The sequence below is a fragment of the Numida meleagris genome, chromosome 7, assembly GCF_002078875.1.
Source record: "Numida meleagris isolate 19003 breed g44 Domestic line chromosome 7, NumMel1.0, whole genome shotgun sequence".
Taxonomy (NCBI): domain Eukaryota; kingdom Metazoa; phylum Chordata; class Aves; order Galliformes; family Numididae; genus Numida; species Numida meleagris.
Window position 1 is genome coordinate 17,064,528 of NC_034415.1, and position 20,907 is coordinate 17,085,434.

Here is a 20,907-nt window from a genome sequence, read left to right on the forward strand (position 1 = left end):
CTTGGAAACACACTAGGCAACATAAAAAAAAGTTTGTGTTTATTTTTTTCTTCTCACAATATCAGAACTTTTGGTACTAGATGAAAAATCAGGTAGAAATATTTAAATCTAGTCCCCAGATGGTGCTTTCTCCCCTACTCCTTTTATATTGTTGGTTTAAAACCAAAAGGAAGGAGTTTTATTTCTTAATCTGATTGATTGATTGAGGTCTTGACATATTTGAAATGTTATATCTATCATAAATTCTTGTTTCCAAATAATAAATTCAGTGATACGGAGCTTTTAATAGGAACTCTAATAGACATTTATAGTTTGAAGGACTGCCTACAATTGCTAATGTTGCCCTGCAAGTACAATGCAATCATTTATTTCTTACCACAGAAGATGACACAGTAAGCATTGTTACCATCACAGACTTGAAGTTCTAAAATGAACATTGAATAGAAAGTGCATAAATCTAGTCTCTTTGCTTAATAGAAATATATCAGGAAACAAACCCTGCGTAGAGCAGATGCCCTGTGTTGCAGCCAGGACAATATAAACTGTCATTTAGAGTAAGTCTCCTCTACTGCAGACAACATGTTTGAAGGACCACCAGAAGATATCACCCATTACTCTCTCAAAAGTATTGTTTGCATTTAAGAATTCTGTCAAATCCTTTAGATTTCTTCTAGTATAGCAGAAAACATACAGAACTGTGAATATGGTGCTTGGAAGCAAAGTTCTTCCAAAGGAAAATCTTGCTTGTTTAAGATTATTAAGTGACCGTGGCAGGAGTAAAATTTCAGGTTCTAATGTATTCAGAGTATGAAATGGTTATGATTGCTTAAATTATCTGTGAAGGAAAAAAAAAATGGAGTGGGATCTTTAAAAGTGAGAAAAAAAATCCTGCTTGGCTTTTAATCAGATTTGTTTGGTTGTAGAGTGACTAGAGAAATATAAATTGACTGTAGTTTCATGGGGAAAAAAAATCTCATGGGTGTTCTAGGGCAGGAGAGACAGGGTAAGAAGTACCAGAAATTTTGGGTTCGACACTTCAAAATGTAGTGAAACTTCAATCTTTATTGAGACTGTGGACAATTTGAAATAATTCAGAAATTTCAGACATCTCTCAGCTGTATTTTGAACACTTTTTTGTTCTTTTAAGTATGAATAAATGAGAAAGGACTATGTATTTGCTTATTTTCTTGTACCATGAACATGAGATTGCCCTTGAATGTGTAAGCTGCAGAGACCTATTGATAACAGCAATGACTGTGGGAATGAGAATTGTCAAGATTAGAGACAGAGCTGTGATAAATTCAGAGGTACATCTTTGTTTTTCCCAAATTCAACAGTGTTGAGGTCTAGGATTATATTTTTTGACTGACTCCAGACCAAAAGGGGTGTCAGAAATTGTAACAGAAGACAAAACAAACAAACAAACAAAAACCCAAACCCAAGAATCTGCTGCTTCATTAGTATTTAAAATATTTGGTTTCCCAAGCTTCCTGTCTTCCCTCCCTTCCATATCTCCTGTGCTTTGGAGCCCTGACTAAACTAAATGCATGCTTTCACACCACCATCACAACAGCATCTGATTGCCTTGATGTCTTCCCTTCAGCTGAGAGAGAGAACAAGTGTTTTCTTCATTTCACTGCTGTAGTGCTTGGCAGGAGATGCTGGATTTACAAGGCCTGTAGTTTGTGATAGGAATGGATGAGGAGATGAAATCTGTTGAGCAGTCATCTGTCACACACCTAGCAGACCATTAAGTGCTCTGTTATTTTTTTCTGCCTATGAAAATGATAGGGAACTATGTTTCATTGTACTAATATGGCTAATTGTTTTAAGTACAGGGTACAGAGGACGAGAAAGGAACCCCATCTTGTGACAGTGCTAAAACTAGGAGCTGCCAGCAGGCCTTGTTGCTGTAAGATTTGCAGTTCTGCTCTGAAGGGGACTGATTTTCTCTCTCCTCACATTTAGATGAATGCTGTAGCAATTACATAGTTTTTACTGCGTGCCAGTGCACAATTAGTGTTTCCATATGCTTTTCTGTTCATTCTCTTCATAACAATATTTTTCTGCTTTCTTTTATTTCATTTTTATTATAGGTAGGTCTGGTATCTTTGTCGGTAGTTAAGATCGCCTAAGACTTTTTGTTATAAGAACTTGTTTTCAATTACATGTATATATGCTAACAATTAAGAGTTCACTTAGGAATGTTTCATAGAGGCTTCTCTCTCAGAGTAATAGTGACTGAAAGCTGCAGCTAACGCAATACCAGTAACAACGTTAGGGGAAGAGATTTTTAAGTGCTCCTGAGACTCATGTAGGAAGATACAGTTTCAGCATAGTTTGGAAGAAACCTACAAAAGAGTGCTACCTTTGTGTCAAGGAGGACTGTCTTCATCCAAAAAATTAGTATTAATTGAGATTTGGCTCTGAAAAAAAATGCAGTTCATAAACATCTTGTAGAGAGAATCTTGAGGAATCGAGCTGTTAGTTCACTGAAGTTTTCCTGTAAATAGTGGTTGTTTGTCTTCTTAAAGATCATCAGTACTAACTGTACCTTGAATGTGCCAGTTTCTCTGTTGAGAATCGACACAACCCAATAATGAGGAGGATAAAATCATACAAATAACTCTGATAGTGGTTTCCTCTAATTTTAAAGAAGTGTTTTAATTTTTAAGGTTTCGTTACCTTTTGAAATGTTTTTGCATTTTGATATTTACAACGAATAAGCTAAATCAAGCTCTGAATGTGAATACTGAACTTGCAATTAGTGTTTTCCATTTCAAAGTGTCTACTGAAAATCTTATTTTCAAGCATAAATGCTCACTTCACTGGAAAGCAAAGTATGTATTCAGATTTTGTTCACTAAGCTTTCCAAACTGGGCTAGGTGGCCAATTTTTATGGGTGCTGTAGGTTCTAGCCCAGAGGTTGGGATAGGGCACTTTGTGTATACAGCAGCACAGATGCCAATTGAGAGAAAGGACTCTGGAGACTCTGCTAATGTGGTAGAGGAGATCAAAATATTTGCTTAAGTTGTCCTTTATAGGGATAATTTGTGGAGAAATTTTATTATTATTTTTTTTTTCTCCCAGTCATTGAAACCTGCTTTCTTCACAGGAAGATATGTGCTCTCAAAAATACATTGTTTTCCTTTGATGTTTTCCTTTTTCTTGTTTTAAGTGATTTCACACAGGTATAAGCTTCTTCCTCGATATTGGCTGACCTAGGTTTACATATTCATTTTGCATCTTGGAAATGATGGAGACCACACTTACTTTCCTGTATTCTCTGGAAATTACTAGTAATTTTTTTTTATATAAAAGACTTTACCTTTCTGCCCGTACTGCTGAAGCAGACTGAGGAGGCCTCGTATCCCTTGTCTCATTCTAAGGCAAAAAAACAATGACTTAAGTAGAGAATACATGCAGAACACGTTTACTTTTACATGATATATCACTCCAATGACTTTACTGAAGATTTGCATCGGATCTTTGCTCTATCCTATCTCCTACTGCAATTTGTATTACAGTACTGTAAAATATTTAGCTATGTATTGGATTCTAATCCAAAACTACTCATGTCAGTGCGAAGGCTCCTGTTGACTTGAGTGGACTTGGGAATCAAGCCATGAAGAATAGGTAGCATTATTGTGTTGCAGTGGTGTGCCACAGACTAAACACATTTTTCACATTTGTGAGTCTGAAGAAGAATATTAAATAGGAGTTGTGCTCTCAGAGGGACTGTATTTGGACTTCTAATAGGGTAGCTGTTAACCACCTTGTTCGTTTAAAAGATAATCACTCTACGTTGTCTGCCTTTTTGCTAAGTCTAATTATAGCTAAAATAATTTACTGTGTGAAGTCTAGTACAAAGTACGTCTTTGAAACATGATCTCTGAATACTTGGAAATATTTTGTCTGCTAAAGCTGCTGAATAGATTCTCTCTTTCATGTTTTTATTGCATATATCACAAAAGATCTGCTGTTGCTCATGTTTATATTCAAGTGTGGCCACTAACCTTGCTTCACTTTCACAGATTTGTTCATCTTGTGAGACACTTACATGCTGTAAACTGAAAAAAAGATACACAATTAAAACTTGTTAAAGATAATTAAACTGAAGTAAAGGGAAAAAACCTGCCTCGCTGCTTTGTTCATAATAATAGTCTCTGAACTATAATTAAATTCTTCCTTCCAATAATTGTATACATACAAAGGAGTTTTCCAGATAGCAAAACAATACAATGATTAAAAATGATTAAGAAGCTGATTCCAAAAGCAAAGATGAGCCAGGGAGGCTGGAAGGATTTTAGGTGTCTCTAAATATACTGTGCCAGCTGGGTACCAGATGGTGTTTGGCTACTTGCACCCACTAACTGAAAATATCAGAGGAGCAACTACACTATTGCCAGAATCATTTCCCCTCCCTTAAATAAAAGTGGCACTCTTGGGAATGACTTGGCGACGCAGAAAAATGTCCTGACAGTGTGTTCTATTATATAGTGGAATAGTCTCCAAAGGCAGTAGTAGAAGCCAAATTGCTTGGCATCTTAGAGGGACTGGAAATGGTAGAAAACATACCATAGAGACATGCTGCTCTAATGGGGTGGTGGTCGATTCTGTTAAGTAAAATCTTTAAGATAAGGTTCTTAAATTCTGTAAAAAGCTTGGAATTAGAGAAATCAGATGAAAATATCACTGCTTTCATGAAAGTAACATTATAATATCAAGCTGTAGCATTCAAATTATGCTAACTCGTACAGGGCATCAAGGAAAGATTAGAGAATCAGTGTTGGCTGAAGATAATTTTTGTCTGACTCTAATCAAAAAATCAATCAGTTATTTCATGATCTTGGTAGCTGTGTGCTGTTTTAAAAGAAATATTGCACTAGGGTAATTCATATTCTTGCCTTCCAAAATGTTGTCAGCGCATCTTGCAGAAACAGTAAGCATCACCAATATGTTATACTAGACATGCAGACATCATCAGGTTTTGTGGATAATGAAAAAACTCTTGTAATTTGTTCCTCTTATCTGTGATCAAAAGATAATTAGAAAGAATGGAAAGATAATTAAAAAGAAATTAACTTAACTTCAAACTCCCATTTCTGTTGACTGTTTGAGAGTTAAGCCAGAAATAGGAAGCACATTGCTGTATGTAGCAGTTTGCTAGCAAGAAATCATCTCCAAATTGTTAGAAGTGTGATTACATTAATTGTGTCCAAACTGAAAGGTTAAAGAAATCAGTAGAAGTACTGTATTACAGATTACAAAAAAAGGAAATGATCAAATTAACTAATGAAGGATCCAGCCTGTATGGAGGTTGTTGGAACTGGTTTGTTATTTCAGCCTCCCTGAATCATTATGTCCAAGGAAAATGTAGCAGGAGCAAAAGGAAAATATTTTTATTTTCTGTTTTGTCATTATTTATTTATTCATTTAAATGAATGAAAAACCCTGGGGACCTAAAGCCTCCAATGTCATTTGAAAATAGCATTTTCAGTTTAAGCCCCAGCTGCAGATTCTTTTGTCTTTGAACTAAATGCAGCTGGGGCTGAAGGCACCCTTGGCAGAGAAAAAAACAGTTGTTTTCAGTTATTTGATTCCGCTTATTTCCTCACTGACATTACAAACTACTTTTTTTGCCTGTAAGTAGAATTTAAGTCTAGTGTTTAAAACCATACACCTGCATGTTTTGAGTGGCATCCTGATAAGCTGTGTGGAGAGGATATAGCCTTCTCTACCTTTCAAAAACTTTGAAGTATCCCCACAGGAGCTCTTCTCAGTACCAGAAAATCTGGAGTTTTGAAAACTCAGTCAGTCAGCTAATAGACCAGTGTTCATTTGTAATGATAGGCAGAAGGAAGGAGAAGTTTGGTGGAGTCCCTTTCAATCATGTTACTACTTCTCACTCAAAGATTGATCCTCAGTCTCATTCAGTTCAAAGACAGCAGGACAAAACCACAAAATGGCTTAAGTCCATGGTTTGATATTCATATGTCTCAGAAGAATAATTTTTTTAATAGATTATTTAAATCCCAGTAACACCCTTCTTCTTTGTTCTTGCTTATTTGCCAGTCAGCACTTACTAGAAAAGCCCTGCTTAGGACAGTTAGCACATTTTGTGAGGATCTGCAGTGCTTCAGATGTTGCCACACTTCAATTTAAACTCTGTGACCATGAGGAGGTGAAGGGTGATGATAAAAAAAAATTGTTCATCCAGGATCCAAGTTTCATCAACTTCATCAAAGCCAGATCATGCAGGGTTATGAGAAACTAGTAATACATCAATGAGTATATTTTGAACTGGCTATTTCAAAAATTAGTTCCTGTTCACAGCAGCAGCATCCCACTGCTGTCACCTACGCCACAGCAATATGAAGAATAAATATTCAATCAAAATATTCAAGTTCTAGTTCCTATTCAGGGACAGAGCGATATAGAGAACACAAGCCAAATGCAAACCCTGGCCAGCTGAGATTATTCTTTTGTCTGAGGAGGGTGCCAGCGTAATAAGGAGCTGACATAGAGGTGGCTGCCTATAAAATCCCTCTCCAGCCTCTGCAGGATCAGGTGAGGGAAGAGCAGAATGATAAAAATATTGCTCTTATTCCTGGCTTTGGAAAGTCTCTGAGAATCCCCAAAAATTAAGGAACAAAATTTAGGGCATCCTTGAATATATTCTGTAGCAAAAAAAAATGCTTTTTCTTTCATTCCCTTGTTTAGTGAATTGAGAAAATGCAGCCTAAATCATTTTTTTTAACTCACCACTTATCCAGTCTACTGTGTATTTACTATACAATGCACATAAACATCAGTGTACAAACGTGCTGCACAGTGTGAACCCAGAGATGGACACCTCTGAATCACTTCTGTGCAATCAAAAGTGTGCACTTACACACACTTATTTGGTAATGTGCATGCCTTTGTTTACTTATTCTTCAAAGTGAGACTGTCCTCTCACTGGGCTGTTGCACAGGCCAGAAGGAGAAAAGCTGCTTTGCAGTAACTCTGCTGACATCTGTAAAGACTGAACTTGGCATTCAGCTTTGGTGAAGTTACATCAGGGAAGAACACATCCTTTGCTATTCCACTTTGCAGACTTTAAGAAATTTGTTATTTTAAAGGAGTGTATTGAGACTGTGCATCTCAGTTTTCTTCGTGAAGAACTACTTTTCTCAGAAACAGAACTTTTCTGAGTTTTTCTTTTCTATTTGTGCATAGAAAGATGAAATAAACAAGATAATTTTTGTTAGCCTTTTTTACATGTAATAGTGATCAGTCTCTTAGAAATCAAATGTCAGTATAACATTTGTCATTTATTCATGACTGAAATAATATCATTGCGTATTTCTATGAAATGAAGTTCACTTTATCTGTAGCTCAAGCTATTTGTAAGGTAGTGATCTGTAAACTCCTAAATGTCCAATAATTGAAATTCAGCAGTAATATTTTTCATTAAACATTTTTTTCTGACGGCATGCACATGCAACATGCATGAAATAGTAGAGTAAACCTTGGGAGTTCATGAAACAGAGCTGACCCATCTCAATGAATGACTTGTCTCTTTTGAGCTTATGTGTACTGCACATCCTTTCAGAACACAGTCCCAAATTGTAATGATGTCCCAAATCACAGGATTAATGTGTCTATGAACAGACCTCTTATGCCTCCAGAATGAAATACTCCTTGCTAATTTCTCTTCAAGACACCAGCTTAATTGCATTTTAAACAAATGGGCTGCTTTGCTGGCCAACTTTTAAATGAGATAACAGCAATGTTCACTCTCCAGCAGTGATGAGTGCTTTGCAGTAGATTCAAAACTCTGTTCAATAACAGGTTTAATCTCACACCAGCAGATTTACTGCAGAATAAACTGCCACTGAGCTCATAATTAGTAAAACAAAAAACCCAACCTACTAAATATTATTTTCCAAAGCAGCAGGCTATGTTTTAGTGGAAATTTTTAGTCCTATTCTTTGTGTGTTTTATTGATTTTATGTATGATATTGGGAATTCATGCTATGATTTAAGATAATAGTCTTTATTGATCACTTAAGCAGTTGTTTAGCTACATAGTAACAAAATGATGCTCCCATTCACGGAAATGTGATGCTGACAGCGGGGAGACCACAGTGCTTCCCTTCTTAATGTTTATTTCTTTTTTCCAAAAGCATATTCGCTGCTGGAAAACAGCAACTGCAAACATTTGTGCTTTAGAAACAACCTTCCCATAATTTTGTTTGTTGCAGCTATTAGTGGCCAATTGTGATTCAGTGATACCCAGTTCAACAAGCAGATGTTCCAAAGTATATTCTCTGTAGCACAAAAACAAATATTAATGAGGTAATTTGAACTATTGAAGAAAATAGTGAGTTCATAGTTCCTAATGTTTGAAGTCATACCCTTCAGTGTTTTCTTCTATTTAGTGGCTGTTAATTTTCAGAATCTAACTGTGTTCAAACACCAGAGGGCAAGTTTTCAAAAGGGCTTCATCCCAAGTTCAGGTTTGTGTATGCACACCAAATTTGTACTCAGGAAGGAGAAGGTTGGAGAATGTAACTGAAAAATTTGGTCTCATGATTTTAAATCAAAGCACAGCAAAACAAAACAAAAAACGCCCAAGTAATGTAATGCAGTTGGAAGGATATTTTTTTTTAATTAAAAAGTATAATACATTAGACCAACATCTAAACTATAGGGTAATGATTACTATTACACTTTTATTGTTGTGTTAGATAGAAGTAATTATCAATTTAATTAATTTCAAAAGTTCTTAAACCATTACACAAGGAACAGCATCTAGAATCATAGAATCATAATGGCTTGGGTTGGAAGGGACCTCAAAGATATCTAGTTCCAACCCCTGTCGTGGGCAGGGTTGCCACCCACCAGATCAGAGCCCAGGGCCCCATTCAGTCTGACCTTGAGCACGTCCAGGGATGGGACATCCACAGTTTTTCTGGGCAGCCTGTTCCTCACCACTGCTGAGTAAAAAATTTCCCCCTAACATCTAACCTAAATCTCCCCTCTTTTAGTTTAAAGTGGTTCCTCCTTATCCTATCAATATCAGACCTTGTAAAAAGTCATCTACCCTTCTGCTTATAAGCTCCTGTCAAGTACAGGAAGGCCTCAGTTAGAACTCCCAGGAGCCTTCCCTTCTCCAGGTGGAACAAGCCCAACTCCCTCAACCTTTCTTCATGAGAGAGGTACTCCAGCTCTCTGATAATCTTGGTGGCCCCTTCTGAACCCGCTCCAATAGCTCCATATCTTTCTTGTGTTGGTTGCCCCAGGCCTGAACTCAGTACTCATGATGGGGTCTCACAAAGACGGAGTAGAGGTGGAAAATCACTTCTCTCACACTGCTTGCATCTTTTGATGCAGCCCAGGATGCAGTCAGCCTTCAGAGCTGCAAGTGCACACTGCTGGTACACATCCAGCTTTTTGTCCATCAGAATGCCCAAGTCTTTCTCAGCAGGGCTACTCTCAATCAGTTCTTCTCCCAGTCTGTAGTCATATTTGGGATTACCCCAACCCAAGTGCAATGCCTTGCACTTTGTCTTGTTGAACCTCATTAGGTTAATGTGGGCCCACTTTTCAAGTCTGTCCAGATCCCTCTGGTTGACATCCCTTCCTTCTATTGTATCAGCTGCATCACACAGCTTGATATCATCTACAAACTTGCTGAGAGTACGCTTAATCCCACTGTCCATGTCATTGCTGAAAATGTTAAAGAGCACCAGTCCCAAGACAGACCACTGGGGGACACCGCTCATGGATGTGGTGCAGAACCATGTCAAAGGCCTCGCACAAGTCCGGGTACATGACATCAGTTGCCCTTCCTTGTCCACTGATGCCGTCACTCAATCACAGAAAGACACCAGATTGGTCTGGCATGATCTGCCCTTAACGAAGCTGTGCTGTCTATAATGGATCACCTCCTCATCTCATATGCCTTAACATGGCTTCCAGGAAGATATGCTCCATGATCTTCCAAAGCACAGAGATGAGGCTCACAGGCCAATAGTTCCCTGGGTTTTCCTTTCTCCATTTCTTAGAACCGTGAGTGATGTTTCCATTTCTCCAGTCGTGGGGGACCTTGGCTGACAGCCATGACTTTTCAAATATGATGGAGAGTGGCCGGGCAATCACATCAGGCAGTACCTTCAGGACTGGGATGCATGTCATCTGACCCCATAGACTTATACACATTCAGCCTCATGAGATGGTCTCTGACTTGCTCTGTTCTTACAGTGGGAAAGATTTTGTTCCTCCGACACCCACCTTGTGGTTCAGGGACCTGAGAGGTGTGGGAGGCTTGACTGACAGTGAAAACAAGGAAAAAAATTCATTCTCTGTGTTAGTTGTTGCCAGTTATCTCTGTTCATCTATCAGAGGGAGTACACTCTCCTTTGCCTGTCTTTTCTGATCAGTATACCTACAGAATCCCTTTTCATTATTTTTCACATCCCTAACCAAGCTTAGTTGCATGTGATCCTTGGCTTTCCTAATCCCATCTCTGCATGTCCAGATGACATTCCCTATATTCTTCCCAGGCCATGTGTCCCTGCTTCCACTGCCTGTGTATTTCCTTCTTTTCCCTCAGTTTAACCACCAGGTCCTTGCTCAGCCATGCTTGTCTCCTGTCTCCTCTGCTTGATTTCTTATGTTGGGGGATGGAGAGCTCTTGTACACTCAGAAAAGTGTCCTTAAAGAGCTGCCAGCTCTGTTTTGTTACTATGTCCTTAAGGACAGTTTCCCAGGGGTTCCAGTTCAGCACAGAAACAGCACAGAATCAGCCAGGCCCATGTTCCTTGAGATCATGAACTCAACCAGGGCATGGCTGCTGCAGCCCAGACTGCCCCCAATCTTAAACTCTAATGAGCTCCTCTGCATTGGTGATCACCAGGTCAAGTAACACTTCACCTCTGGTTTGTAATCAAATAAAGCATCCTCTTCAACAGGTCGTTTTTTCCCAATGAAGATATATACAAGAGTATCAAAAGGCTAAGTTTCATATATTGCTTTTCCTTAGAAATACTTTATTTCAACAGGATTGTGATATTACAATCATTGTGATAGTGTGCATTATACACAGAACTGTGTTACCAAATATAACTTGTGTGGCTGTGCTTAAATAAGCATATAATGATTCCTTTGGTTTTTATTCCAAATTTTGAAGAAGAAGGTATACTCCAGAGAATCAGTGCTGTCCCTTGGCTCTGATAGCCATGGGGGAGCCCATGTTTCCTTCTGAAGGAAATGAGAGTTCATGAGGGTGTGGTGCAAAAATATGCCTCATTTGACATCCAGCTCACAGTGCACCTGATGACTGGCTCTCAAGGAACTTCACAGAATGGGTTTGTTCCACAGTTTAGACATAGAAAGTGAGATTGGTCTCATGCCATATACAATGTAACATCTCTTTGCTTGCCTTTCAGATTTCATAAGATTCTGTTTTGTCCTTGCTAAGTTAAAGTAGATATTGTTCAAGGCTACAAAAAATCCTGCCACCTCACTCTATCTGAAATTTCTGTTTCTATACATGCAAGTTTTTATAATCAAATAAGAAGGTATCAAAGGTACCATAATCAAATATGAAGGATTCTAGCAAAGTTCTTCTCAAGGATCTGTTTTTTCTCCTTGTTTGTCAAACCCTATAAAAGCAATGATCAGTGGCAGCAGAAGATAGTCACACTTTCAGTGTTTCTTGATATAATTTTTTTTTTCAAAAAGAGTCTGCACTTAGATATAAGAGAGAGTGTGGATACCCCCCCTTGTCTGAACAGCCTCTCTGCAGCTGTAGATCTGCTAATGTACTGTAAGTGCATTCGTTAATTCTTATGCTTCTAGGTTCCAAATGGAACAGTGGCATTGACTTACCTAGACTGACAAAATGGAAAAAATTTTTGTGTCATTTTCTGTTTCCCTCTTCTCTGATAACTTTTGTCTAAATAAACCCAGAAACCAGAGAGTAGAGATAAAGTGAATTTCAGGATGGGGGATTACTAAGAGAGTGGAGAGAGCATGGTGTCTTTTTCCATTCAGAATAGCATTTCCAATTCTCATACTGTATCAATTAGTATCAAGAAAGCCTTTTTTTTTTTTTCATGTAAAATTGAAAATGTATCCAACAAATTATCATCATGTAGAATACTGAGTAGAATACATGTGTAGAATACAACAGCTCAGTAGTTCATCAAAATATCAGAGGTTTATAAAAAAAAAGTAAAATTTAAACCTAATGAACAGTCTGTATTTCAGCCTTTTGTATGTGTACCTCATGAAAGATATTAAAAATTGTGTGTCTTCACTCTGCACTGAATTTTTATCTGTACTGTTCTTGATTTGATTCTCGGCCTTCTGTGCTTTCCTGATGACTGCTGCTACAGTAGCAGACTGATTTATAACAATCTTTTGTGTAATTTGAACAGGAAGCAAGGACTCCAACATTCTGGTTTTTATTTCTTGGCTCCAGCACAGACTTCCTCAATGCCTATAATATTTTTATGCATCTGTAAAATAGAAGTAAGAATATGTTCCCCTACTTGTGGGTTATGAAGATAGACTTCTTACTGATGGAGAGTAAAAAAAAAATCCGTAAAAATCATGACCATATTATGTAGATAGCTTTACTGATAATATACAAGATGTTCTCTTTGTATAATATTTCTAAGAGCTAATCTCTTATATCAGATGTAGCATGGTGTACCTGAATGATATTCAAATTCTTTCATTCTCTGTCTAGGAAAAATTATGTTTTGGAATTATTTGTTCATTGCTCTTGTCAGTGAAATGTATTTTTCTGGCCAACTCAATATTTTCAAGCTACAATCCCCAAAATAAAAAATGCTTTTAAATGTCTTATTTTTTGTGCACTGTCAGCAGTATTGCCATGTGTTCTGGGCCTGCTGCAAAGAGCTCTACGTTCTGAGAAAAAATGCATTCAAGCTCAAGAGGAAATGAGTTAAATTGATTAGTGCTATTTAGTATATTTGTGGAATATTCCACATTTTTTATATTAAAATATCAAGACTCTAGATGCTTTTAAAAAGGCCTCTAAAAGGTGTAATGCAGAAGAAAAGTGGAAGTGTAGTGGAAAGAAATTTAGAGAAAGATGTGGAGAGTTTCCCAAGAAACAAGATAGCTGTTTACTGGAGGTATGGAAAATACAAGTAGGAATGGTAGGGAAGGTGAATGCCAGTGGTTTTAAATAGAAGGTTTGAACTGAATCAAAAGAGGTGGAAAGTGTTGACAAAAGCTAAAGTGAATATTTTTATATAGAACATTCCCTTGCAATATTTCTAATAATAAAAATATGAGGAATGCAAATATGAATGATACAAAATTTGAGGTGGAACTTTGTGTACATAATATGACAGCGCTACAGTCTTTTGTAAAAGATTGCTGCTTTAAAAGGACTACACATGCTAACAGCATCTACTCAGTCTTTTCTTCCTGTAGCAGGGCTCTAAATGTAGTGTACTTGCAGTTCTGAAAAAGAAAATTAAGTTAGTCCTATTTTTCTCTGAACTCCGACTTTGTCACCCTGATAGTTCCATTTTGGACTTGTCTTCTCTCTATACTTTGGTATTGAGGTACCACAAATATTTGTTCCATTCTCTCAAAGAGCACCTGTGTCACACTCACATCTTTTCTGTGTGCATGTTACTGAGAGTACCACTTCATCAGACATGATGTAAGCCTGTGCAAAAGCCAATTTAATAGTTGCTAACTTTTGAGCAAATTAATCAATGGAAGATATTAATATTTATTCTGTTTTCCCAGCACAGCAAAAATGTTAAATATATCTTATGCAAAGTCTATTAAGTGTCAACAAATACTTAAAGCTACAACTTTAACTTACCTATTGTTAATATTGTGTTTTATATGTTACAAATAAATTTGTTTTGTGTATTCAAAAATAAAGGTATTTTTAATTCATCCTTTGAGAAAAATATCAAACATAACTGTTTTGAAATAAATCTATGATAGAAAAAGTGGTTTTGCAAAGGAAAAGTTCATTTTGTTGCTAATTTTACTAAGACCTTTTTGCTCTTGTCCTGTCACATACACACACACAAAATTAGAAAAAGCAACTGCAAAGCTTCATGCTGAAATCTTCTGATAGTTTTTTGATGGAGATATTTGCTAAGGATTTACAATGAATATTCTTCCTATTGTGTTACATGATTCTGTGGATTGAAGCCTCCTCAGAGCTGCATTTTGCTTTGACCAAGAAATATATCTTACATATGAAATTTTCAGTAGCTGAATTGGAAATAAGGTAAAAAAGCATCACAGATGAAATGTTAGGAGACAGGACTCAGCAGCAGGAAATATATTAATGGCTGGTGGATAATTAGGAACCACTTCATATCTCAGTGTCACTTTTGCCATGGGATTCATGCAATGAGCCTGGTAATACTTGCTCACAGTTGGATTTTAGTAGGTATTTTGCTACAGCTGCAGCTGCAACTGCTACAGAGTGCGTGCATATGTGATACCATATATGCAATGTGTATTTGGATTTGGCTGAAATGTTTTGTCTCTGTGTGAGTTTTGGGTTTCTCTTATTGTTTGCTATTTGCCATTGTGTACTTGGTATGCTTCCACCTCTCCTGCTCATTCTCACATTTGCTTGGAGCAGCCTTAAATGATGGTATGAGAAGTTTCTAATTGTAGGGGAAAAGAGCCAGTTTCCCTGTACAAAAAGCAGTAATTGGAGTGTCAGTGTTTATGAATAAGGCTATTGATTCTTTGCTATTACGTTCTTCTTTCTCCAGCATTTCTTCTCTTAGAAAAACAGTCAGAATACAAAGTGTGACTGATAAGGCAAAGGTTATGATAAATATAGGGGAAAACATTTCTAGATCCACTAGGAATACTAGAACATTCCTACTGTTTCTGAAGGAATACTTTACCAGGGATGGGTAAATTACTTAAGCCATTTGTAATAACATACCAAATCTTCACACCCTAAGGTAGTATTTGCCTGTTCCATTTATGTCATTGAGCAGGTTAACCCTGGGGTACACTGAAGAAACTTATACTTCAATTTCTCATATAACAGAATCTAAATAAATCTAGTTTATTTTGACATTCAGGCACGTGCACTTCTTAAAAAGAAAGAGTAGGTTAAGAATGAGAACCAATATACTTGTATAAAGAATCTGAACTATCCCTAAAATAAAGCAGAAACGAGCAACAAAACTCCATAAGACTAAGTATACGTATATATCCTACCAAATGATGTAATAAGTATTATACTTAGGATACTTATGAAAGATATAATGATAGAAATAACTTTGAGTGGAATATGAAGAGCACAAAGAGTCTGTGAAGTATTGAACACCTTCAATTTCTCTTTTCTGAAGTATTTCTGTAAATTTAAAGCTAATGATATATCAATATATCTGTTTTTTTTTTTTGTTTTAATGTTATATAAACTAAAGAAGCAGACACTTAAAAATTCAATTCAAAGCAATGTTATAAAGGCAAGGAAATGCAGTAAACTGAACATCCAGTAGTCTAGCTGCTGATGGTCGTGAATATCAGCTACTTCTGGCAAATGTTGATTGTCTTCAGTTAATCAGATTAAATAAAATCTGTTCTTAAAAAGTGTGTTTTTAGTTTTTTAAGTTGTACAGAAAATTGGTATAAATGAAGGACAATCATACAGCAGGTTCCATTGTACAACAATATAAATGTTTCAGTGTCTACACGTAAATCACTTTACTCAAGGATTTCTAGCTCAACTTAAAAACATTCTGCTGCATGACATTTTCAGGGAATGTCAAAATTCTAGATTAATTAGTCCTCCTCAATTCTAACCATTTAAACAATATTTTAAACTATTATTTGAAGCTGCATAGAACGCTAAGATTTCGTAAGTTTATTAGAAGCTAAACTTGTTTTCTATAATGAAAATTTCCTACATCAAGGTAGGCTGAATATATGTTTTAATATATTAATGATCTTTTTAGATAATAGGGAAGAAAAAAAACCCAAACTTTTCACATATGTAAGAATGCCTCTTTAGCAAAAAATTCATAAAGGCTTCTGGTATGTAAAGCTATTGAGCATGCAAGGCTCTGTGGATGAAGAGCTCCCCAGGAATACATTGATGAGGGGACTGGAGCTGTTTGTGTCAATGATTTGCAAATAATGGGTCTCTAGGAGAATTTTAAAATTGCAGTTTTCACTTCAGACTGTGGTGCGTTTTAGGATGAGCTGAGTTGCTATGAGGCTTGGCACTCTTCAGTGCACCTTAGGCAGCAGTTCTTATACTTCCATTGAGATTGTAACAGCTGGCCATTACAATCAATCAAGTGATATTTCAGGGATATTTTTTCTTCAATGTTAAGGGAAAAAAATAAAAAACAAAAGATATTACAATTGTAACTTGTCCCAGAAAGAAAGAATTTAAAGATTTACCTTTGACTATAAAAATAGGTACTTGCCAGTACATCACAAACTAATTATGTGTTTATATTTGTAACACTGCAGTATTTTTTATTAATATATAAACACTCTCTCACAACATCTTAGTATTAATTCTTTGTGGGTGTTAGTTGTGTGTTTCAACAGCCTCCTGCACATCTGAGTGCACTTAAGTAAAAAGCGCATGTAAAATTCTGATCAGAACTTCATTTGCCAAACCACTAAATATCATTTAGATTTTTCTTGCTTTAAAACACACCTCCAAAGCAAAGTAAGGTATTGGAGAAGTATGTGAAGAAAGAAGGATTCTAAAGGGTAGACAGGACAGGCACAGGCTTTCAACATTGACCAAAAAGTCTTAGTAAAATCTAGGAAAGCAATAGTATCTAATGTAAAGTTTCTGAATTCCTGAACTGGACTAGGAAGCAAGAGAGATGTGATTTGCTCCCATGCAAAATTCATCTAGAGACACAGCTTATGAATAAATCTTTCCATTTTTCACAGAGTTTAAATAAGTTAAATTATTATTTTTGCATAGCACCTGTATCTTATTGCTTTATTGCTCTCCATTGTCTAGTGTAGCTAATCCTGTATAAACGTAACCAGATATTCATTGAATAGACCTGTGATTATTCTATATGTAATTAAAGAAAGTTATTAATGAAACATTCTTACTGAGTATTGGCAGTTAGCTTATCAGCAACAAAGAAACAAAATCATGAATGCAGTAGTTATAATCACAGTTCTTAATGCAAAGCACATCCTACCTGGGGAGTACCTGGGTAACTACACATTTAGCTATTTTGTTGCTTAATGTCTTTGGGGACACTTAACAACTAAAGCATCTGTATGTAAAAGATCAGAACAGGGAAAATTACAGAGGAGCTATAGCATGATGTAAAAACAGTGGTAACAGCATGCTGATACAGATAGATGGCAATTTTAGTCAGCTGGGTGCATATTCTACACTATGCCAAATTTCGTCTTTCCATTTGTTCACAAAGTAATGCAATTGACACTAATTAAAATAGAAGATAAGGAACAGTAGGTTCAGAAAGAAATGCTAACCACCTAAACAACTCAGAGAACAATTGCTGCTATTCAGGGTTAATTCTTGCAGTGTATAAACATGTTGTTTTTCCCAAAAATATAAACCAAGGGAACAAGAAAGCCTCCTCTTAGGTAAAAGATCAGTGAAAATGGTCTCTTGAAGCAGAGAGGATCAAAACACTCTTAGAGCGTTATGTGAGGGGATTTGTTTCCTCCGTCATACAGTGGTGGTCAGTCCTTTGGCAAAACTGTATTTTTTTCTTCCATCATTAATTACATGAATTTCTTGTCATTCACTTTACAGAACATCATGGATGACCTCCAGAGGGACCAATCTCATCAGAAATCAGGTAAGACTGTTGTTATGACCTTGATTGAAAGCACTGAGAAAAGTGTAAGATGTTTTACTATTTGTGTGATTGAGGAAAAGAAACATGGACAGAGGAGGACTGTATCTTGGAACAAATGAAGTCTGGGACTTAACTCCCTTGTTTGGAGGTTTAAAACTGAATGAAGCTCGGAAAGCTTTCAGGTGTACTTTTAGTATCAGTTCTGTCTCCTCTGAAGTTTCATGTAGAGCTCTACAGCTCTATTTCTTACGAGAAATATTCCAAGTGATGAAGATGATCTTACCAATACCATGATATCTCATTATTGTGAATAATTAAGTAGGACACAAAATATTTATTTTTTAGCATATACTATGTTGGAATATTTTCCCATGGCTTTAAATCAAAATTGCTTCAGAGAGATCACTTATAAACTACCAATTTGCTTAATAAAGAGGGGGATATTACACATGGACAGCTTCTAAATTGTGCATTGTGTTGTAATAATTAACACATTCCTGGAAATATTTTGCATAGCATCATCTTTACCTGATTTTAGGAAAACTACTAAGCTATGGGAAAAAGGAGGAAAAAATGTTCTCCACTCTCCACCTTAGTTAAAAAAAATGAAAATTATTAATTCAAACAGCTCAGTAGTCTCATATACAAACTCTGATTCAGCTACTATCTCCAAAATACTGAATCTAAAATCTAACGGATTCCACCTCTCGGCTTTTTTCTATCATTTCATAATGAAATATTTGGTCATGATAACAATCTCCTCTAAATTAATGGAGTTGGCTTATAGAGCTGTATGACTAACATAAAATGCATTTTCAGATATTTTTCCTGGTCCTGAGGTCTTCCTCTTAGATTCCATTTTCTGCCACTTTGTATTTCATGGAAGACCAGATCCACCATCATCACTGCAGGCTTCCTCCTAGCTAAGTTTTTTCTTCATCTTGTATTTTCTTCTCAAGTAGCACCTCTCTGATGAATGTTTGGATGGATAGGAAAACATTTAAAGCTCTTGTCAAAGCTCTTAACATCTCATATCTCTATTGCCATAATAGTGTTTTTTCTGGCCTTGACAAGTATATCATGTCCAAGCGAATGCTGAAATGAAGCCTGTATCTCTTGTGTATCAGATGAGTACATTACAGTTTGTCCTCTCCTTATGTTGAGATGTCAGCTGCTGCCTTCCATTATACTCTTATTGCCCCACTTGTTAGATTTTCAATTAAGCACTTTTGTGCTTTCTTCTGTGTTGACCCAATACTTGAAACTTGCCACAAACGTTTAAAAGATGACCTCATTAAATTCAAGTCCTTAAAACTCTCCCTTGTTATAATGTCTACAAACGAAATAAGACGAAATGTCAGGCTGGGGTTATTCTGTGAATGTTGCCTTTCTTAGCTTCATGCTATCCTTGTACACCTCTCTCTGCTTACATCTTTCTGCTCTCTCCAGCCTGAATGACTTGTTTTATGCTCTCTGGGAAATGAGTGCTTTTGTCCTCTTGCATGGCATATGCTCACTCTATGATTTGGGGTCTCACACTGTGGCAAAATAAAGATCCGTTCTGATAAGTAATTACAGTTAGGAATGGAACTCTGAACATACAGCTAAACTGGTTAAAAATTTTTACTTGCTTAAGCTTACCAGTCTTGCACAAAATTGGCATATGTGAGAGTATTTTGGTTTTTAACTGATCTTCCTTAACTTATAAACTTGTTCTGTTTGTTTTGGACATATAAAATAAGACTTAAGCTTGAAACATATAATAATAATAAAATATTAGAGTTTTTGGAGATGTTCCCTTAAGGTCTCTCTTTTCAGCCAAAGTAGATTCCTCCCTGAGGCACCCTGCCATTACTACCCCTTGCAGTGTTTCCTTCAAGTATGGATTCCGTTCTGCAAGCCAGACATACAGCAAGTGAATGCTGTAACAGTTCTATGCTGCTGCAATGAATTGATTTTGGGTCTAGCATTAAAATCTCTGGCACTTCTCTTCCAGCTGGTGCTTCAGGAATTGCAAATTGGTTTGATCTGATTTTTATATTTTTTTTCCCTAGCGTGGGGAAAAAAATCTTCAGGAACATAGAGGATTCCAGGTAGATGACAATAAAGTTGCTACTGTATGATACAGAGGGGAGTCTTAAGCATAAGTCCACACTATTATTGCATATTCACTATACAAGAATATATATTGGTTTTGGTTGTATGAAGGGTGGATGCTGGGGATGGGGTGACCCAGAACACATGAAAAATGAGTTGAATAGGATTCTGTCAAACCTATGGATGTCCAACGCATGTACATCCCCCAGATTTTTGCTAGCAAGAAGTTTATTGTATGTAGGTATTAAGCTTCTGACTCTCTGTCCTGATTCACTGATTGCTACCCTTTTCATTTTGCTAGTAATATGTGAGCTTACTTTAAACTCTGCTGTAATATGCAGGGACTCAAAGTATGCTTGAAATTACTTACCTGGCTGCACTTTGTGTGAAGAACTCCATCCTCTCAGCTGTTTTAGATTAACAGTGAATTACAGTTCACTTCAATGCAATTAGACCTAATGAGGTGCACATGGAGACTACTGGGCCACTGTGTAACCACATTATATGGGCTTCCTAGTTGCCATTTTAATCAATTGGTTTGACCTTCGATTGCAAGGTATTACAAAGCGCAAAGAAGTTTATGGCCCAGATACCTATTTACCTGAATATGGTGAGAGATGATAAAAATTAGCCTCTGATCAGGAAAATCTTTACAAAAGAAATCCCACTTGCAAAAGTTGGTTAAAATTATTGGTCATATCATAAGAACAGTTAAAAATATCGCCATTAATATTTTACTTTCTCTTCTACTATGACTTGATCTTAAACTTATGCTTTCTCTCACTGGGTGCTTAGGAACCAAAAGTTACATTTCATAAGAAACAATTTCATTATATCGGGTTACACTGTGGTAATGAAGATCAAGCATGACCTCATGTAAGACTGTTGAAAATAGGCAGGCTTCCTGTAAGACAGTTAGCTTTTTTTAACTGTATGTATTCCTGATTCTAATTTATAGAATCAAACTTTT

General features: G+C 36.5%; 1 long non-coding RNA gene across 1 annotated transcript in view; it reads left to right on the forward strand.

The window, feature by feature from the left end:
• The window catches only part of LOC110402759, a 350,073-nt gene that overhangs the window by 222,242 nt on the left and 106,924 nt on the right, over positions 1-20,907 (forward strand). Inside the window, exon 4 of the long non-coding RNA XR_002441288.1 lies at positions 17,795-17,840. This is a non-coding gene — a long non-coding RNA (uncharacterized LOC110402759). The remainder of the gene's footprint in view (positions 1-17,794; positions 17,841-20,907) is intronic.